Consider the following 21,703-nt stretch of genomic DNA (forward strand, 5'->3'; position numbering starts at 1 on the left):
CCATTCGCTACAGAAGGCTGTAACTGAGTCCAGCCTGAAGTGCCAGAAATGATTGCTACTGGAAAGGTTCTGGCAACACACTTGAATAATTTGAGCTTAACTCAAGAAAAACTGTTGGTGACTCAAAAGGAGCTAGAGTTGCTGGAGCATCAGCTGGTTTAAGATACCAGCTTTGTTGTTGTATGTGTCTGATCATGATACACTTACTTATTTGATATCACATCAGTCATTTTTGATGGAGAAGTGTGTTAAATTTCCGAAGCCCTTTGAAGAAAGTACAAAAATAAGTTCTGATCTCTCTTGCATATCTGAAGTAATACCACACATTGTGACACTGAATAAGTTTTTAGATAAGGTTGAGAAGGCAGAAAGGACCCCTGGCCTACCAGACATCAGATCCTTGTTGAAAGCTGCATTAGAAAGTCATCTCAGCTTATTAAATGATCTAGATTACGTGATTGCAATCTTCTGAGACCTGGGTTTCAAGATAGACTATCTGTGGATTGTTGAAACTGAAAAAGTTTGACAGAAGATGCTATTGGAAATTTCCAGCAGCAGTTCTTCTCCAATGTCTGTTAAGAGGAGAGGAGACTGAGTCGACAGTGACTCACGGAGCTCATCACTTTTGTGATTGTGCTAAGATGTCAAATGAATATAGTAATAGCCTGTGCAATGATCAAGAAATGTGATTGCGAGGGAAATTTGCTATCACCTGAAGATGGTTTGATTTGTTCACAGTTGCAATCCTAGTACTGTACTTGGCATTTGGCAATGTTCGCTAGGCCTTTTCTTTCAGCACCTTGCAGCAGAATTTATCTTGAAGAATTATGAAGCTGGTCTTGTTTATGGAGGTGAGTGAAATTGCTTATTACCTCTTAAAGAAGAGAAATTGGTGTCTATTCACCATAATTTGCTTCTAGTTCAGTACAAGTACTACTTTATTTTTTTGTTAAAATGTATAGAAAACAATGTTTTGATTTGGAGGTTTTGTGTTCTTCTTTGTGTTTAGAATATTTTACACATAAATTAAATAAGCTGATTTTATGAATTTTTCATAGTTTATTGAAAGTCCAGTACCTGTGAGATATTGACCTTCTAACAAGTACCTGGCCAGATAGTAAAATTAGGGCGGATAGTGGATAGTTGCTGGATATCTGTTTCATCTGTAATCAGGATGGCAATCCTATTTCCAAATCACACGAGTGTCTCCTCTAAAGGTCTTTTAGATGGCCGTCCGGGGTGGCCAAGCGGTTCTACACTCCTGGAAATGGAAAAAAGAACACATTGACACCGGTGTGTCAGACCCACCATACTTGCTCCGGACACTACGAGAGGGCTGTACAAGCAATGATCACACGCACGGCACAGCGGACACACCAGGAACCGCGGTGTTGGCCGTCGAATGGCGCTAGCTGCGCAGCATTTGTGCACCGCCGCCGTCAGTGTCAGCCAGTTTGCCGTGGCATACGGAGCTCCATCGCAGTCTTTAACACTGGTAGCATGCCGCGACAGCGTGGACGTGAACCGTATGTGCAGTTGACGGACTTTGAGCGAGGGCGTATAGTGGGCATGCGGGAGGCCGGGTGGACGTACCGCCGAATTGCTCAACACGTGGGGCGTGAGGTCTCCACAGTACATCGATGTTGTCGCCAGTGGTCGGCGGAAGGTGCACGTGCCCGTCGACCTGGGACCGGACCGCAGCGACGCACGGATGCACACCAAGACCGTAGGATCCTACGCAGTGCCGTAGGGGACCGCACCGCCACTTCCCAGCAAATTAGGGACACTGTTGCTCATGGGGTATCGGCGAGGACCATTCGCAACCGTCTCCATGAAGCTGGGCTACGGTCCCGCACACCGTTAGGCCGTCTTCCGCTCACGCCCCAACATCGTGCAGCCCACCTCCAGTGGTGTTGCGACAGGCGTGAATGGAGGGACGAATGGAGACGTGTCGTCTTCAGCGGTGAGAGTCGCTTCTGCCTTGGTGCCAATGATGGCCGTATGCGTGTTTGGCGCCGTGCAGGTGAACGCCACAATCAGGACTGCATACGACCGAGGCACACAGGGCCAACACCCGGCATCATGGTGTGGGGAGCGATCTCCTACACTGGCCGTACATCACTGGTGATCGTCGAGGGGACACTGAATAGTGCACTGTACATCCAAACCGTCATCGAACCCATCGTTCTACCATTCCTAGACCGGCAAGGGAACTTGCTGTTCCAACAGGACAATGCACGTCCGCATGTATCCCGTGCCACCCAACGTGCTCTAGAAGGTGTAAGTCAACTACCCTGGCCAGCAAGATCTCCAGATCTGTCCCCCATTGAGCATGTTTGGGACTGGATGAAGCGTCGTCTCACGCGGTCTGCACGTCCAGCACGAACGCTGGTCCAACTGAGGCGCCAGGTGGAAATGGCATGGCAAGCCGTTCCACAGGACTACATCCAGCATCTCTACGATCGTCTCCATGGGAGAATAGCAGCCTGCATTGCTGCGAAAGATGGATATACACTACTAGTGCCGACATTGTGCATGCTCTGTTGCCTGTGTCTATGTGCCTGTGGTTCTGTCAGTGTGATCATGTGATGTATCTGACCCCAGGAATGTGTCAATAAAGTTTCCCCTTCCTGGGACAATGAATTCACGGTGTTCTTACTTCAATTTCCAGGAGTGTAGGTGCTACAGCCTGGAATCGCGCAACTACTACGGTCGCAGGTTCGAATCCTGCCTCGGGCATGGATGTGTGTGATGTCCTTAGGTTAGTTAGGTTTAAGTAGTTCTAAGTTCTAGGAGACTGATGACCTCAGCAGTTCAGTCCCATAGTGCTCAGAGCCATCTTTTAGATGAAAACAAGTTCTATTGTAAAGGAATGCAATCTGAGGATGGGAGTCAGACCAGGGTAGGTCCACCGTGGGATGTGACAGACCTATGGGATTTTGAGAAACACATATTTTCTCTCTTGGAAGAAACGAGGACAGAAGAAGTGTATAACTGCTAAAACTGTTCAGCAGCTTCAAAAACATAGATATTTAGGTACTATGATATATGGGGAGTAACTGGGAATGAGATATAGTGTAGGTAATACTTTAGTTTATCAATACAAGGAGAAGTCACAATGATTTAATCATCAACTTGAAAACGTAAAGATAGATACCTAATTTTTTGTTGTTTGCTGGTATGTGTCTGCAGTCTTGATACACATTGAACTCTCCATGGCGCTGTACCACTGGTAGTACCCTCAAGGCTCACTTTGTGCAGAACAAATTTAGATTGGCCACTCACCAACCAACACTGCAAACAAAATGGTGTGTCAAAGTACACCTGGTCAGAGTACTGTAAGATGGCACCATGCTTTCGGGACACCACAGTGTTCTGTGTATTCTAATTTCCTGAATAATTCAGTCCAGAACACAAATTTATTTGTTTTCAATGATAGGTTTCAGCCCTTAGGCCATCTTTAGATCCAAAAACTCATCACAGCAACTGTTGCGTGTTGTTGACTCTCTGTAGTCAAAAGTATTAGGTACTGTACAGAGACAGACAGACTGTTTTATGAAGATAGACAGTATATTGTAGCTTCGATGGTGATTGAAGGTATTGGGAATGTCAGCTGATAGAGTTCATGGAGAAAAATAAATATTATATTCCTCACTTTTTCTTTATGTTCCCCATTGACTGTCTTAATTGATTTCAAATTTACATGAGTTTCATTTCTGAGTCAAATGGCTACCATCTTCAGGCACCGCAGAAGGATGCAGGAATGTATCTAAATCTGCAGTCTATGTCATCTTTAGACAGAGTACATGACAAAACCATTTTACTTGTATTGACATAAACCTGCAGACTCCTAATTTACAGTATCCCGTCACCGGTGTAATCAGTGCTCTAGAAACAGGTTTCTCTAATCCTGTTACCACTCTTTAATGTCTGCAACTTTAATTCTTTTATATAGTTATTCTGTACGTTCATTAAATCCTATTCTTTGCGCTGTTGTGCTGTTTGAGCTCTTGGTGTTCATATAATGCTTCTTCTTCTTCTTCTTTTTTTTCATTAATTTTATTGTATGGGGAACCAGAATTTCTTTTAGTCATACGTACTTCTACAATTTTGCTTTTCTTCTCTGGTTATTCCTTTGCCACCTTTTATGTTGTTAATTTGGGAAAAAGAATTTGGCAATGGGATGTACCTTAAGGACCTACATATTTCCAGTGACATAGTATGTGTGCCTCTGGTGCTGGTAACATTAACCTAATGGATGAATTTACTAATGCAAGGTTGAAAGTAGGCTTGAAAGAAATGAGTTTGAAAGTGATTTGGAAGTCAATTATACACTAAAATGATGTATAAGAAGAAAATATTAAAATTAACAATGAAGTTATAGAAACAGTTGATGAATATTGATTTTAGAGCAGTTGAGGATAACTGAATGACAAAAATTTCAAAATTGGCTCTTGATCAGATTTTCATAAATGTAGATAAGCAGCACTACTCAGCTGAAATCATTAACAAAATTACAGTGACCATGAAGTCCAGATGCTAACACTGAGTTTAAACAGCAAAATGCAATGTCCTGTAAAAACTGCAACACAAAGGCAATTGAATGATGAAAATATAGGGCTTTTTAATCATCTTTTAAGCACTGAGAACTGGTTATAGAGAGAAGACAAGTATGTTGAGAGTATGTTTAATTCCTTTCATAAAACATTTTTCCAATATCTGCTTACTGAATTTCCATTGAAGTCAAGGATAATTGGAAATAAATGTACAAATTCATGGGTGACAATAGGGATAAAAATCTCTGGCCCAAAGAAGCACTGCCTGAAGAACCACATGAAAAACTAGGAAGTTGATGATAAGCTTAGAACATACTGTAAGTTTACTGTGCTGTCAACAAAAAAGTAATTAAACAAGGAAAAAATTCTGTAATCATAAAGTAATAAAATAATCTAACAATAAAATGAAAGACTTTTGGAAAGTTGTGAAAAATGAAACAAACATGCAACATGCTGCAAAAAAACTCTAAATCTAAACGATGAGTTGACATCAGGACCAGAAAAAATAGTAAATGCTTTTAATGACTATTTTAGCAAAATAGTTGGAAACCTGATGATGATGAACTGCCATAGAGCCAGTACTCAACAACCAACAAATGCGGAAGCCATAAAAGCATCAATGATTCCACACAAAGCTTCTGACACTGAAGTGCTCACAGCTATAAAAAGCACTACAGAGTATATACTCCAGGGGCAGTAACAATATACCAGATTTAATTTTAAAGAAATATGGGGAATACATTGTAGAACCACTAACTCACATAATTGATGCGTCCTTTAGTAACTGATTTTTCCCTAACAATATTAGGTTGCTTAAGTTAACCCATTCCACAGAAAAGGACCTGAAAATGATGTAGCTAATTACAAACCTGTAGCACAACTCAGCACATTTTCAAAAATGTTTGAGAAATTGTTTTACACCTGACTAGAAAGTTTTGTTAACAGATTATCTTTAATACTGAAGTATCAGCATGAATTTAGAAAGGCAAAAACAACAGCCACAGCTGTATATGAGCACCTCAACACAATCTTAAATCATGAGATAGTAAAGAAATTACTATGTGCTTTTTTTTTTTAAATCTGTCTAAAGCTGTTCATGTTACTGGCCACACAATACATACTCTTCAGAAAGGTGATCTAAATGATTAATGGAAAATCTCATATAAGATGTGAAACAAATACTAACAAAGAGATAGAGGGGCTGGCCAGTACTTACCTCAGCTCAGTACCCCGATCCTGGGTAACAGCTTTGTAGGTTGAGGTGTTGACTGCGTCAACTCTCTGACACCTCAACCTAAAAAGCTGTTACCCAGGATCCCATTCCCTCCATCCAGACTGAGCTGCAAAAAATCCTAAAAATCCAAGGTCCCTCACAAGGCCTCACAACGGCTTCCATAGACTTACTCACTCCACCTGAGCCACGTACCCCTACCTTCTACCTATTACCCAAAATCCACAAAGAGAACCATCCTGGCCGTCCCATTGTAGCAGGCTTCAAATCCCCAACCGAACGTATCTCAGCTCTGGTAGACCAGCACCTACAACCTATCACCCGCAGACTCCCATCCTACATCAAAGACACAAACCACTTCCTAGAATGCCTCAAATCCATTCCCACTCCTCTCCCACCTGAAACCTTTCTTGTCACCATAGATGCTACATCCCTTTACACAAACATCCCACATACCCATGGTCTCTCTGCCCTTGAGCACTACCTCTCCCAACGCCCACCCGAAGATCTTCCAAAAACCTCGTTCCTTATCACACTTACCAACTTCATCCTCACCCATAATTACTTCACTTTTGAAGGCCAGACCTACAAACAAATCAGGGGAACGGCCATGGGAACCAGGATGGCTCCCTCCTATGCCAACCTCTTCATGGGCCGCATGGAGGAGGCTTTCCTGAAGACCCAACAGCTGCTTCCCCTGGCCTGGTATAGGTTTATAGATGACATCTTTGTGGTCTGGACTCATGGTGAAGAAACACTCCTTAATTTCCTCCATAACCTCAACTCCTTTTCGAATCTGAATTTCACCTGGTCCTTCTCCAAAACCCAAGCCACCTTCCTGGATGTTGACCTTCATCTTGTTGAAGCTCACATCCACACCTCTGTCCATATCAAACCCACAAACAAACAACAGTACCTTCACTTTGATAGCTGCCATCCTTTCCACATCAAACGCTCCCTTCCCTATAGCCTAGGTATTCGTGGCAAACGTATCTGCTCCAGTGACGAATCCCTCAACAACTACACCAATAACCTGACCAGTGCTTTCCTCTCCCGCAACTATCCTGCAGACCTTGTCCACAAACAGATTTCCCGAGCAATACATTCCTCCCCGTCCAACAACAATGTTCCTACCCCCAGACCACACAGAAGCATCCCCCTTGTCACCCAATATTATCCTGGCCTCGAAAACATCAACAAATTACTCCGCCAGGGATATGACTTCCTCAAGTCAACCCCTGAAATGAGATCATCCCTTGACAAAATTCTCCCCACACCACCCAGAGTTGCCTTTCGTCGCCCCCCTAACCTCCGTAACATCCTTGTTAAACCCTACAATATTCCCAGACTACCTTCTCTACCCAGCGGTTCCTACCCCTGTAACCGACCCCGCTGCAAAACCTGCCCCATGCATCCCCCCACAACCACCTACTTCAGCCCCACTACTGGTAAAACATACACAATTCAAGGCAGGGCTACGTGTGAAACTACACATGTCATTTATCAACTGACATGCCTGCACTGCACAGCCTTTTACATCGGCATGACAACAACCAAACTGGCTGAGCGCATGAACGGACACAGACGAACTGTCCGCCTAGGAGATGCCCAATACCCAGTAGCGGAGCATGCCCTCCAGCATAATTCTAGGGACCTAGGAACCTGCTACACCGTATGTGCCATTTGGCTTCTCCCACCCAACACCAGTCCCTCTGAACTGCGGAGATGGGAACTTGCACTCCAACACATCCTTTCATCCCGCCATCCCCCTGGACTGAACCTACGTTAAACAACCTCACTCCCATTCACTCTTCAGTCTTCTCCTCTTTCCCTTTCCTCTTTAGCCATTCACGCATCTTTTCATCCTACATAGTTGTGTTTATCTGTATACTATATGCCTCTTTACTTCTGTATGCATCCTCTTTGGTTTGAAGCTGGCACAGTACTTACAGTAGAATATCTTTGGCTTCCCTCTGACAACCATGCCTCCATCCTTGCTACCCTCCCTGTTTACCATTCCCTGTTGCTTCATAACCTGGGTTGTGAGTAACTGAATCCACTTTCCCTTCTTCCCTTTTTTCCCCTCTCTCCTCCCTGATGAAGGAACAAAGTTCCGAAAGCTAGGAATGTAAATTTTCAGTTCTGTTTTATGTGTATCTATCGGCTGTACTGAGCTGAGGTAAGTACTGGCCAGCCCCTCTATCTCTCTGTTAGTATTTGTTTCACATACTCTTCAGAAAGTTAGCTAATGAAGCTGTAAGAGGAACTGCAACTCAATGGTTAGAGTCACATCTATCAAACAGTGGACAAAGAAGTTGAAATCAAATTTGAAAAAAGAGTACTAATTTTCATCAGTGTGCTGTGCACTCCTCTGAGATAGTGACTGTTAGACACGGTGTACCACAAGGCTCAGTCCTGGTGTTGGTACTGTTTCTGTTATACAGTATATTGATGACATAAACACAAAGTTAGCTTTAGGGCACACAACACTATTTGCTGTGGACACAGGTACTCTGGTAACAGATACAGACAAAGGTGGCCGCGACCAAAAGATTAAACCACTAATGTCATCACTGAGTGAATTGTTCAGTGAGAACAATCTCATTCTAAGTATATGAAAAAACAACTCACATTGGTTTTAGCCTTGTAGCATCGCAAGTTGTTCCGAGGGAACGTTTGTTTTAGGATAGCCTGCTGTATGTAACTTTGGGGGCTGTCATCTAGCAGCCTACCTGAGAGACACACGTGCATCTGTCACTGCCTGCCATGGGAAAGCTACTTATTCCAGAATGGTAGAGCAATGGTAGAGCACTTGCCCGCGAAAGGCAAAGGTCCCGAGTTCGAGTCTCGGTCGGGCACACAGTTTTAATCTGCCAGGAAGTTTCATATCAGCGCACACTCCGCTGCAGAGTGAAAATCTCATTCTGGAAACATCCCCCAGGCTGTGGCTAAGCCATGTCTCCGCAATATCCTTTCTTTCAGGAGTGCTAGTTCTGCAAGGTTCGCAGGAGAGCTTCTGTAAAGTTTGGAAGGTAGGAGACGAGGTACTGGCAGAAGTAAAGCTGTGAGTACCGGCCGTGAGTCGTGCTTCGGTAGCTCAGTTGGTAGAGCACTTGCCCGCAAAAGGCAAAGGTCCCGAGTTCGAGTCTCGGTCGGGCACACAGTTTTAATCTGCCAGGAAGTTTCAAGCTACTTATTGTCTCTTACTGAATGCGTGCATTCATCACCTATAAGAATCTAAATAAAGGATAGTAGTTTTTGTGTGATTCCCTTTAAAATTTGTATACTGCACTTTGTTATTAATAGAAAGGTGGTGTGAAAATCTCATCTATCTAGTGGGCATATTTTCAGAGATAGAAAAATTTACTTTAAAGTTAGAAAAACTGCACTTAAGAAAGGAAATTCACCTGGGAAAATTTATGACTTGTTTTTGGTTATCAGTTAAAATAATCAACTGAATTATCAGGGTATAGAATTATTTAACTAAAATTTAATTTAAAAATTTCAAATATCTTACAATCTTCGTAGTATGAAATCTAGAGTAACTTCAGAAAGTACTATTATAATCAATATTTATTTTATTATGTGTTATGTGAGCCTGTGAGTAAATGAGAGTGTGTGTGTGGGACATTCGTCAAATTTCAATATTGCATTATATACCGTCTTAAGTAATGTGCAGGAGTTACACAAGCCTGTTGTGAGAAAATAATCCTAGGGGATTTACCCACTTTGCTGATGACGCATGTCTAGGTGTGATTGCTGTCGTAACAGAGCAGCCTGAAAGTCAGCTGGAGTAAAATCTGTATCTAAAGAACGTTTCCAGAATTCTTGTCTTTTCATTTTCGTTTATTAAACATTATTATAATATTTGTATGTCAGATTGACGCAAATGTGTCTGTGTATAAGGATTGGTGCAGACCAGTTTTGGCGCAAGTGTGATCACAAGCGAGTATTCTGATTGGCACTCAGTATGGCCAGCCAATCAGAATTGAGAGGGTTCCCACTCATTACCTGGTAGTTATACTGGGAGTGAGGCTGGAAGAAGGAGGTCGCTTGCTAGCATTGAACACGGATGATCACGTTACTAGTGCCAGTAAAAATCATGTGTAATATGAAGAATTACTTAGTGTTTGAGTTATTGGTGAGCTAAGTTGATAGCAGTTGTTGTTGAGGACTGCTTGGCGAAATTTCAGAGGTTTTGACTAAATGTGTTGAACAGATATTTGCATGTGAAATATTGGCCTTTAAAGAATTTGGGTGGCATGTTTCAGTATTCAACTACTGAGCATTTTTGGCAAGCAGCTTCTTTTTTAGGAATCCACAAGAAGGACCGAATGTAATAACTCACATTAGTTGTGAAATATATGACTGTGAAAATGTTGTTTAATTTGGGTCGGGTTTGGACAGATTTCTGGCTGCTGTGCATGTAAAATGTGTGTATGAATCATCAACTGGAAGGAAACAACCAATAGTTTAAATGTGGACTGAATAGTACCTTTTCTTTGGCTATCAAGGACAAAATAAACTTTATTATGTGGAAATTTTGGACATTATTTTCCAGAAGGCAATCCATTTTCTTATTGCCTGATAAAGGATGACAGTATTTGTACAGAACTTTCTTTCATAACTAGAGTTGCATGGTCTCAGTATTTGTGGATATTAGGTGATGTTTTTTATCAACGCTGCTTTTACATCATCTTGTAAGTATCTACATTGCCGAGTGAAGGACATTGAGCAGATGCCGTTATGAGGTAGGTGAATTTTAATTTGCAGCCTGCAGAGTGACAACAACGAAAAGACATGAGGAATTAAGCCCCAACCTGCCGCAGCTTCTCACCTGGCATGCTCCTAAACAACCAAGAACTATCCAATGTGAACCATGTTGAGTTTCTATGTGTATGGCTTGAAGGAAATTTTAAACTGGGACACTCATGTCAATTGTATCACAAATAAGCTATCAACTGTGTGTTATATTCTAAGGGTACTCAGCAAAGTAGCCACCAAATTAGTTTTTATATAAATGTATCATTCTTACTTTCACTCCAGCAGTATGGCATCGTACTTAGGGGTAATTCACTCTGCAGCAGAGATATCTTCAAACCACAAAAAAAGGCAATGCATATAATATGCAAACTGTGATGTAATGAACCATGAAGATAACATTTCAAGAGACTTGGGCTTACGACACAGCCATTGTTTACATTTATAGTGCTGTATCATTCACTAAGACCTACTAAACAAAAACAGTTCATTAATATTAAATGAACACATTGAAAACTAGGAAACATGAACAACTAGTTACCATAAAAGTGCCCTACATGTTGGGATATGGATGTTTAGTAATTTACCAGACAGAATGAAAGAAACAAAAATGCCAAAAGCTTTCACGTATAAATTAAGAATTGTAAAAGTTTATAAATATTAACTAATTTGTTAGTAGAAAATCACTTACATCTTATAATTATGTATATGTATCATGCATGTATCCTTCAGGCATGTAACATACAGGTCTGTATTTATTCCTACTTTGCTCCCACAATGTTCCATCGCATTTCTTAGTACTGTAGAAAGAAATTACAACCCACTTTACAGGTTAAAGTACAATGTGATGTCCATTACGTTCTTGTAATATTACACAGTCTTTCATTTAAAAAATAAAATTGTAACAAATAAATTGTAAAAATTACTGGTAAAAATGTACACCTGACTTTTCCAGGTCTTATGTACAAATTGTACAATATTGTAAACATGGACTTGTAATGTTAAAAGCATTCTTAAATTACCGGTTGTTCAATGAGTAATGGAGGATGCATTTTGGGAACTACCAGGAGAGACAAGGAAACAAACAAGTGGGTCAGTGAAAAGATTTGAGTGAAATACGTAATTACAACTAACAAAGATTAAATGGAGGTGGTATGACATGTTGTCAGACAAATCATTGTTAAGTGGATGAACATAGTTCTTGGCTGTATTTCAAGAAATTACCAAAGACTATGTCAACCACTCAATAGAAGGTGGATGGGCATTAGAAAACTTGCAGGAGCAGTGTGATTTTGTACAGCTGAAGATCATGATGCATGGAGAAGGCTGGAAGTATCCTTTATCCAGCACTGGGGACCAAATGGTGACAACTACTACTGCTGCTGCAAAACATTGTATCCTGGTATCATTATTAAGCCTGTCTGTTTTGTACGGGCATGTTGTAGGTCTGTATGGTGCTAAATGATTCCACTATGAAAATATCAGTTATGATATTGCAATCTCTAGACTGTTACATCTATGAAAGATTTATTATTCTGAAACAATCATGAGAAGGTGATTCTATGTTTCAACCAATACAAAACTTACTTCACCATTTTTGATTCTGTGTTAAGCTTTTACATACATTATGTGAAGCTACTCCCTTTACTCCTTATTGACTAGACATGAAAATGGTTCTAGCCTTTGTTCTAGCCTTTAAGAAGCTATATTTAACTTCTCTGTCCGTGTTGTTGCATAATGTTCAGTCATGCATAGAACAACTCTCTCTTCCGTAAATCTTCTAAATGTACACAAAGCTCATCTACCTTATTTTTCTGTCTTGTAATGTGTTGTTGGGACAAACTAACTTATTTTTCTGAAATCTTTTAGATATCTTGTGGTTTTCGTTTTTTCAGATTTTTATCATGACTGACATCTGTAACCTGGCATTAACTGAAAAAAAGTGTGACTCTCACTCCAGTAATCACATGGATTTTGCCTTGCATGCATTTATAATTCCTTGTACTAGGCTGCTCCAATGTGACCTTAGGGATGAGGGCACCTCTGCTCGTCCCTAACCAGGTTCGTAGTTAGTGGCAGGTAGTGTAGGCTGACCATCAGGTGGCCCAATTACATGCAACCTCCTTATTTGCGACATGCTTGGCCACCTGTGACCAACCTTCTGCAGCCAGTGGAGTAGGGTCACATACGTTATGGCCCGGCTGCAAAACTGGTAGTCTATCAGTTCTTCACCCACACCTTGTAGTGCTTCGAGAATTTTGGAGAGAGAGAGAGAGAGAGAGAGAGAGAGAGAGAGAGAGAGAGAGTCGTTTAAGTTCCTCTTACCAGCATTAGCTCTTTGGAGAAGAATGTTGTGGAAATTGACGTAGCCAACTACCCAGTGAAGAGGATCATCTAAACATTTCAAGTAAGCCAACTCACATGGTTAAAAGTTAGGATCTTTCAAAGTGTATGCAATGTTACATGTGATGCTGTACACAGAGGTTGCATACCGTAAAAGAAAATGTGGGAAAACAGGATAAATTAATACCTCTAGTCCAGTCGCAAATTGCATGTGTTAGTACCCGAGTAGATAATGTGGAACATGACTTTAAGGAGAAATTAGTCACTTCAGACTTAATAAATATGAGTAATCTGGAGGAATAGGTAGAGGAAATAATTGACTGAAAAGTGGCCGCGAGTGTAACCTCCGACAACGTTTCTCAAAATTTAGCTTCAGAACTTAATGATACTGAGAGAGGCATAGATAGTTTATGGAAAGAATTCAAACTCATCCAGGGTAATATAGACAGAAAGATGACTTCTCCTAACATGGTATTGACCAGTGAAGTAATGACCGACCTACAATGGGGGGCAAATTCTGGACTATCCTGGCAATTTCCAAAGTTTAAGCCAGGCAGGGAAGCACATCCTACTCACTTTCTGAAACTGTTTAACCAAGTCTTACTGAAGACCTGGGAAGATTCAAAAAACTTTGAGTTTGTAGTAGGGTACCTTTTAGGAGAAGCCACCGAGTGGGGTACAGTCAACATCGAGAACTTTTTGTCTTGGGAAGATTTCCAGAAGAAGTTTAAGGAGAAGTATTGGTCAGCTAGTGCCCAGGAAAATTTAATATCCGATTTGTGGGACCCGAAGAATTATAACAGTACGTGGGGTATGATGAGAAAGTATTTCGACTGGCATTTAACATGTGCAAAGTACTTAGATAAGCCCATGGAAGAAGAAGGGTTAGTTCGAATTTTAATAAGACATTTATCCATATATGCCAGGGAAGGTATATTGTGTAGTGGGTGGAAAATCATAGAAGAACTGTTGTCTTTTGTGGACGTACTCAATGCCTTGAACAAGGACCATAAGGAGATCATGCACCAAAATGAAAATCAGACTTATAATAGGAATAGTAGTAATAATTTTAGAAAACATGAGGCTAATTTTGCTAGAGTACACCAATGTTATATGAGTAATGGTGATGATAATTACCTAAAGAAGCATGTACCTTCGAATATAGGCCAATTGACATTGCAAGAATTTGTACCAAGCAGTAGTAGAGTACAAAGCGGTAACATAATACCCCATTTCGGTAACCAACCAGTGATTACCAATAATGAGGAAAATTTAGTGCAGTCTGGATCCAGGGCTGGGGCCCAGGCCATAGAAATACATTAGGAGGCCTGGTTCAGAATAAGTATGTTAATTTCATGCATAAAATACCAACCAAAGAATGGTTGTTACTGGAAGAACCGAGCTTAACTACCATTAACCCTCAACCAATAATAATAGGAAAAGTGGAGGATTTAGACGTTAACACATTTATAGATTCCGGGACTGAAGTGTCACTTATTTCTAACACTTTCTTTAGCACATTATGAACTAAATATCACTCACCACTATTACCAGTAACGGGAGTGTACATAGTTGGTATTACTGGAACGAAGAGCAAAATTGTTAAACATGAGACCCAGGAGAACTGCAATATTGGGAATATCCCATTTCAACAGACAGTGTTAGTAGTAGAAAATATCAGTAGGGATGTGTTGTTTGGCCTAGATTGGCTATCAGAATTTAATGTCATACTGAATTTCGAGGAGAGTCTTTTGTGTACTGTTTGCAACAGACAGCTATATTGGTAAACAAACAACTGAGAATCAATGTTTATGATTAACAGCAACAGCACAATTGTCACCAGAGATTGAAAAGGTAAGTTATGTGTCACATTGAACTGACACACAGAGCAAAGTAAATGAATCGCCAATATTAAACAGTGAACAAAAACTAGATTTATATAAAATTCTAATGGAATATGAAGAAGTATTTTCTGATCTTCCTGGTAGTGTTAGCAATTATATATGTAAATTTAAAATGAAAGATAGTACTCCATTTTTCTGTAAGCCATATTGAATACCGGTACGTCTGAAAGAAGCAGTTAAGGAAGAAATTGGCAAGATGATTGACAATAACGTAATAGAACGTAGCTCTAGCATAATGAATAATGCCTTGGTAGTAGTTAAAAATGCTACAGGAGATGTGCATTTAGTGCTAGACGCGCGTACTTTGAATAATCATATAGGGACAGAATGAGACCGACCAATTAACATCAATGAATTATTGTCCAAATTTGAGAAAGCAAAGTATTTTAGCATGATAGACCTGACTGCTGGATATAGGCAAAGTAGATTACATCCTGAATCAAAGATATATGCAGCATTTCTATTTGATGGGAAATCGTATCATTTTAATGTGTTACTGTTTGGATTCAATATTTCAGTATCTGTGTTTATACATGCACTGGATGAGGTGTTAGGAAGAGAATTGTTAAAGGATTTAATAATATATGTAGATCATATACTCGTAATCTCATCTACTTGGGAAAAGCATTGCCTGACCTTGAATAAAAGACTGAAGAGGTTTAAAGAAAAAAGTATTACAGTAAAATTGTCAAAATTGCACTTTGCGAGACAAGAGCTTAAAGTTTTAGTGAATATTGTAGGAGTGCAGGGAGTTAGACCAGATCCGTAATGTATAAAGGCCCTAGAAACATAAGATAATTGAAGGGATTTATTGGAATGGCCAGATACTATAGATGATGTGTATGAAGTCAAGAGCTGAATGACCCAAGACTTTTACGGTTATTAAGAAAGGGAATACCATGGATTTGGGACCAAGAGGCCAATGATGCATTTGAAAATGTAAAAAGAGCACTAGTAGAATCACCCATATTACAACATCCAGTTATGGGCGAGATATTTAAAATTTCAACAGATGCATCCGACTATGGTACAGCAGCAGAACTTTTCCAAGGAGAGTCAGGTCTGAAAAGTACAAATCACAGATCTATATCTTTTGCTAGACAGAGTCTTAGCAAACATGAATTTAACTACACAGCCACAGAAAAGGAACTATTAGCAATAGTATGGAGTATCCAAAAATTCCAAACAATGGTATGGGGTCAGAAATCCATGTATATACAGATCACCAAGCTCTTATCTTTTTTAATGAGTAGTTGGTTATTACATAGTAGATTAATGTGGTAGATGTTGTTCCTACAGGAATATGACATTAAAATATAGTATGTAAAAGGTTCTGAGAATATTGTACCTGATGAATTGGCTAAGATACCTTTAGATATGACAGAATTAAAATGTACAGAAGGACCCGGTGTAATTTTTGCAATTAATTTCATGACAACTGAATATTCACACAACAGGGTACAAGAAATGGCTCAAAGAATAACCAACAATATCCATCATGATCACTACTTTACAGAAATATTTGCTGTGTGTATTAGGAAGTCTTTACTTCCTAATCAAGCAGAGAAATGGAAGGTTACAGGGAATAATTTGTTTTGGAGGGACAATATAACATCACAGCATTGGCATTTATGCGTCCTGAAGGTGATGGAGAACGAGATTGTGTTGTATGTTCATACTGGATGTGGACACTTCAGATTAAAGAAATGTATTGCTCATATGAATAAGATCTATTATTTTAAGAAATTAGGACATAAGGTAGTATCTTTAATTAGGACTTGTGAAATTTGTCAGAGGGTAAAAGAGAGTAACACTCATGTTAAATACAAAATGTATCCAATCATTCCTAAGGCCTTACATGATCTTACAGCAGCGGATTTGTTTGGACCAATTCCAAAAGGGAAGGGAGGAGTATCATACATTTTTGTTCTCATTGAGTGTTGGTCGAAGTATGTTAAGTTGTATCCTATTAAGAAAGCAAATACACTGTCCGCTACAGTACTTTCTCGAGGTAGGCAAACCAATATGATTCCTTACAGACAATGGGCCACAGTTTGTTAGTAATGAATTTAACGAATTTTAGCATGGGAAGATGTTTGTCAGCTGTTAATCTCCAACAATAATCTGTCTTCCAATCTGTGTGAAAGGGTTATGAAAGAAATTGGGAAATTATGCTGCACCTACTGCCATGAAAGACATACATCATGGGCAACGAAAGTTAAAGACTTTGAGCTTATTTTAAACGAATTGCCACATTTATCGATGGGATTAACAGTTTTGGAAGTAATAGGGAAACCCTTTGTGGGAGAACCTCTTATTAAATATTTTACTTGGCCAGAACAATCTTCTGTTGATTACAAACTGAATCAAGCAATAGTTTCTAAGAATTTGGTTGAAAGGGCACAACAATGAGTAAGTAAACATAATGAGCAAGCTATTGAACCTCAATACAAGGATGACCTGGTTCTAATAAAACAGCATCTTCTAAGTTCAGCACTAAAGAACAAAACGCACAAATTTTTCCAAAAATATGAGGGACCTTACTGAGTAGAAACGGTAATACATCCCAAGACATTATTTTTGGTAGATCCAACAACTGGATCAGAAAATGGGAAATACAATGTTAAGAACATTAAATTGTATATCTCTGAGGGACGTTAACGTTCTGTGTTAACAGCTGGAGTGACGACCGTTGGATCCATAGTTGTTTTTGGTGTTTCTTCTGCAATAAAATTTTCCTGCACTGAATTCCCCCAACTTCATAAACTATCCCCCTACATCTTACACTATCCTATTATCCACCACTTACAGTTAATAGAGAAACATACCAGTGTGGAAATGTGATAACGTCACCCAAAATTGCTCTTGGTATGTGACTGAGTCGTCCTTGGTTGTTTGAGAATTGTGTCCTCTAAGTATTTGGAAGAAGTCGTACTCCGTTGTTAGAGGATTGTACCTGCTAAATATTTGGAAGAAGTTGTCTTCAGTGATTAGAGAGTAAGGAGTTGTGTCCGCTAGGAAATTTTATGGTGTTGTCCTTGGTTATTTCAGTTTCTCTGTGCAAACCTGGGTGCAGAGGTCCTCAAAACTGCGAAGGATATTAGATTATCAGAAGATATGACATTATATGAATAATTAAATAATTGTGATAATATGATACATGATTTATACTTAATACAGACTACATTTTTTACATTTTATGAGATATAATGTAGATGGGAAGGTTTGTATCGATTTTGAAAGAAATGGGTAGTGTAGGTACAGGCATAACTAACAGTAAACACACACCACACCTTTCAAACAACCCTCACAGACAAGTATGGCTGAGTCTTCATCATTTGCCATTCCATGGGTGTTGGTAAGATTTTCTTCAGGGACCTCAAGGGTGAAGGTGAGAATGTCCATTCTATATGAGACAATTTAACACCATACATTCTCCGGCTTCTCACTCATGTACCGACAAGGTAGGGATCCTGGGGAAGGGAGGTGGGAAGGGTTTCCTGTGTTTGGGGCTATTTTCTTTCACTTCTTCAATCTTAGCAACCATTTCTACTTTTTCCTTTCTTACTTCTCATTTGCGTACGTATCTATCTTTCCCTTTTTCCATATTCAACCACTTCTATTGCTGAAGTCCTTCTTAGTTTCCATGGTTTCCAATAACATACAACTTATTTCATATAAGCAGGCTGAAGAATCAGGATACACAGACACATTTGCACATACACACAACGGAAACAATAAAAGGACAGATTGAATTGATGTAAGAACTGCCAAGGGTGGTAGGGGGGAAGGCCATGTGTACATTCAAGAGACATGCACACATTGTTGTTTATGGTGACATTTCTACATCGTATTGTATACATCTACTATCATAAGTCTATACCAGATATACATACGAAGGAGGCCCAAAAGGCACGCACACTTTGGTGTTTACGGTGACAGATCTACACTGCATATGGTTCTACATCGCATATCTGTATGTAAAGAAATATATTTAGATATGTAAAGACTTTGATCATTTTGTATAATATATGCACATAGATATATAAGTAAAATAAACTACACATCAAGTACACCTGAGAAGGAAGCATGAGTAAATTAAGGAGAGCATAAGCCAGAGAGGAATAGATTGTGATAATTATCAAGGATTGTCAGGGTAACAAATATTCTGATGACTTGCAGGATAGTGGGACTCTTATAACCTAAGTAAGTATATTATGTAATGAATAATGTATGTAGGCATGAAGTATATGCTGGAAATGTAGAAGTGATAAGTAAAGGAGGACTCTAGCGTATGAAGTAAAGTATATTTTCAGTTTGACCAGAGAATATTTAATGATAGTGTACATAAAGATGTATACTAGGGCAATGAATCATGAGGCCTACTCAGGAAGGATAAGCGGGATGCACTCATTATTTATTGAATATAAAAGGCAGACAGGTGGACCGAAGGAAGGCTGACCTATACTATGCGGACAGGGGCACCAAGAGGGGGATTGACCTGTACCATAGTAGAACAGGAATTTAAAGGGAAAGGGAAAAAGGACAGTATCATGACAGAAGTTATAAATTTTGATAGGAATTATTCTGGTAAGTTTGGATTCTATAAACCACTAGCATTATTAGGTTTTAGGTGTGTCAAAAAACAAAACCACTTTCATTTTGCCCAGAGTTCCTCCAGGCTACAGATGAGTATAAATAATGATACTAGTACATATGGAGAAAAAATAGTACAGAGTTTTAGAATAAAGGATGAAATATTCAAGTGTCCAAGACACCTGGAATTTACGATTGGAGTTAAGGTCAGAGTCCTCACAATTCACAAGTAAGAGTAATACAGAATGAAAGAAGTATGCATATAAATCTATGTAGAAAGTGAATACTTTTAAAATGTAGATTGTTATGCTGTATGATATTAAGGTACATATTGATTATGTATAAAATATTGTGTGTTCAGGCTGAGGGGAGGGATAGGTAGTGCTTCAAGAATTTCAGAGTAAATTCTAAAAACACTTGTCTTTCCTCTGTCTCAAACAACTGATATTTTAAGTATGAGTGTGGAATAATGGAAAAGTATCTACCGCACCACCAGTTTCTGTGTGCAGGTGAGAAGTTGGTTATGAGAACACTCTTAAGCGTGGCAGTCAGTCAGTGCCAACAAGTGTTTTCCGCTCGCGCCATAGATGCCGTATAGAAAGTACAAGGAGTAAGTGTGTGTGTGTGTGTGTGTGTGTGTGTGTGTGTGTGTGTGTTTGTTTGTTTTGTTTTGTCTAATCCAGGAAAAGGCGATTTGGACAGAAGATTACTTGTTCAGCAATGTTTTGTTGTGCCTGTCTGCAGTTCAGCATCTCCACTATATGGTGAGTAGCAATCTATCCTGTTCATAACATTTTCAAAATTAACAAATCTCAGTTCTAAGCACAAAGAAGTAACATGGAAAATGGTCTGATATTGCTCAAGTATTTTGAAGAGCTCTTAAACTGTGAAGTACCATCTGAGATATTCAGTTGCAGTCAGAAAGAACCAAATTAAAACCTAGAACCACCAACTGCTCCAGATCCAATATTTAAAAATAAACTAAAGGCATTTCTGACAAAGCACTGTTTCTATTCAGTACAAGAATTCCTGGAAATGAAAAATTATAAAGTTCCTTTGTAAAATACTGTGATTAGAGTAAAACATTCTATAGGCAAAATAATAACCTAATTTCTACTATACACAACTATGTTTCAGTTTCACTTCCCAAAATTTTTCAACTCTCTTTTGAAAGTACAAGTACACATTCTATTAGTATTAAAACTTAATTGTCTGTGAAATCTCAATATTAATTTCATGTTTAATGTAGTTTTTAAATGACATTGTCCTTCTGCTGTGTTACCAGTTGACATTTTCACTATTCTGTAATCTCAGTGATTATTTGTGTAAATTTAAAGTAGCACTACATTGCCTACATGTTTCTTAGTTCCCCATGTAAATTGTTTGTATTCTCTGTATGTGAAGTTACTATATTCATCAATGAACAATTTTGTGTACATTTTTTTAAATGATATTTGTTAAGAAAAATGACTTGTCCTATATCATGTGTACTTTGTACAATATGTGATCCACAGGATAAATAAATAAATACAAATACAAATACAAAGTTAAGACCATCATAAGTATCTTGAATAATAAAGCTCCTGGGGAAGATGGAATTACTGCAGAACTCTTGAAGCATGGTAATAAGAAATTGAGTATCAATCTAACAAATATTACAGATAAAATTAGAGAAAAAGAGCACCTTCCAGGAAGGTGGACACCACCATTAATTCATCCTATCAATAGAAAAGGTGATAAGTGGGAGCCTTGGAACTACAAGTGGTTATCTTTAATACCAGTGACCTACAAAATATTCTCAAAAGCATCACTGAATGGAGAGGAAAAGCAAGTCTATTCACAAATAGTTAAGTATCAAGAAACTTCAGAAAAGGACAGATCATGTCCAAAACAAATTTTGAATCTGAAAACAATAAACACATGTCCAAAAACAGAGAAGGAAGAACTTCATGTCAGTATTTATGACTTTAAGAAAGCCTCTGATTTAGTAGGTAGATCAGCACTGTTCTAAATACAAGAGAAGATGGGTTTAGATAGAAACTCCAATGAACACAATATCAAACATCAACTTCAGAGAAAATCTTTGGAGTCCTACAATTTCGAAACTGGCATCAGACATGGGGGTGGACTATCCCCCTTGCTCTTTAACTGTGCTGTCAATAAAGTGATGTGGTGAATGATGATGATAAATGAAAGAAATGGGTGAAATATGGCTGGGATGTAAGAAAAAAAGAATACAGATGACTGGTATTTACAAACAGTTATATGATATTTTCAGAATCATTAGCAGGTCTACAGATCTCTATTGAGAA

General features: G+C 39.1%; 1 protein-coding gene and 1 non-coding gene across 2 annotated transcripts in view; one reads left to right on the plus strand and one right to left on the minus strand.

Annotated features, from left to right (window-relative positions):
• LOC126438389 (solute carrier family 22 member 7-like) overlaps nucleotides 1-21,703 on the minus strand; it is a 147,127-nt gene that overhangs the window by 24,447 nt on the left and 100,977 nt on the right. The gene's annotated exons all lie outside the window — the stretch shown is intronic.
• Trnal-caa (transfer RNA leucine (anticodon CAA)) lies at nucleotides 8,873-8,947 on the plus strand. The gene has a single exon. It is a non-coding gene; the product is annotated as a tRNA-Leu (tRNA).

The sequence above is a fragment of the Schistocerca serialis genome, chromosome 1, assembly GCF_023864345.2.
Source record: "Schistocerca serialis cubense isolate TAMUIC-IGC-003099 chromosome 1, iqSchSeri2.2, whole genome shotgun sequence".
Classification (NCBI taxonomy): Eukaryota; Metazoa; Arthropoda; class Insecta; order Orthoptera; family Acrididae; genus Schistocerca; species Schistocerca serialis.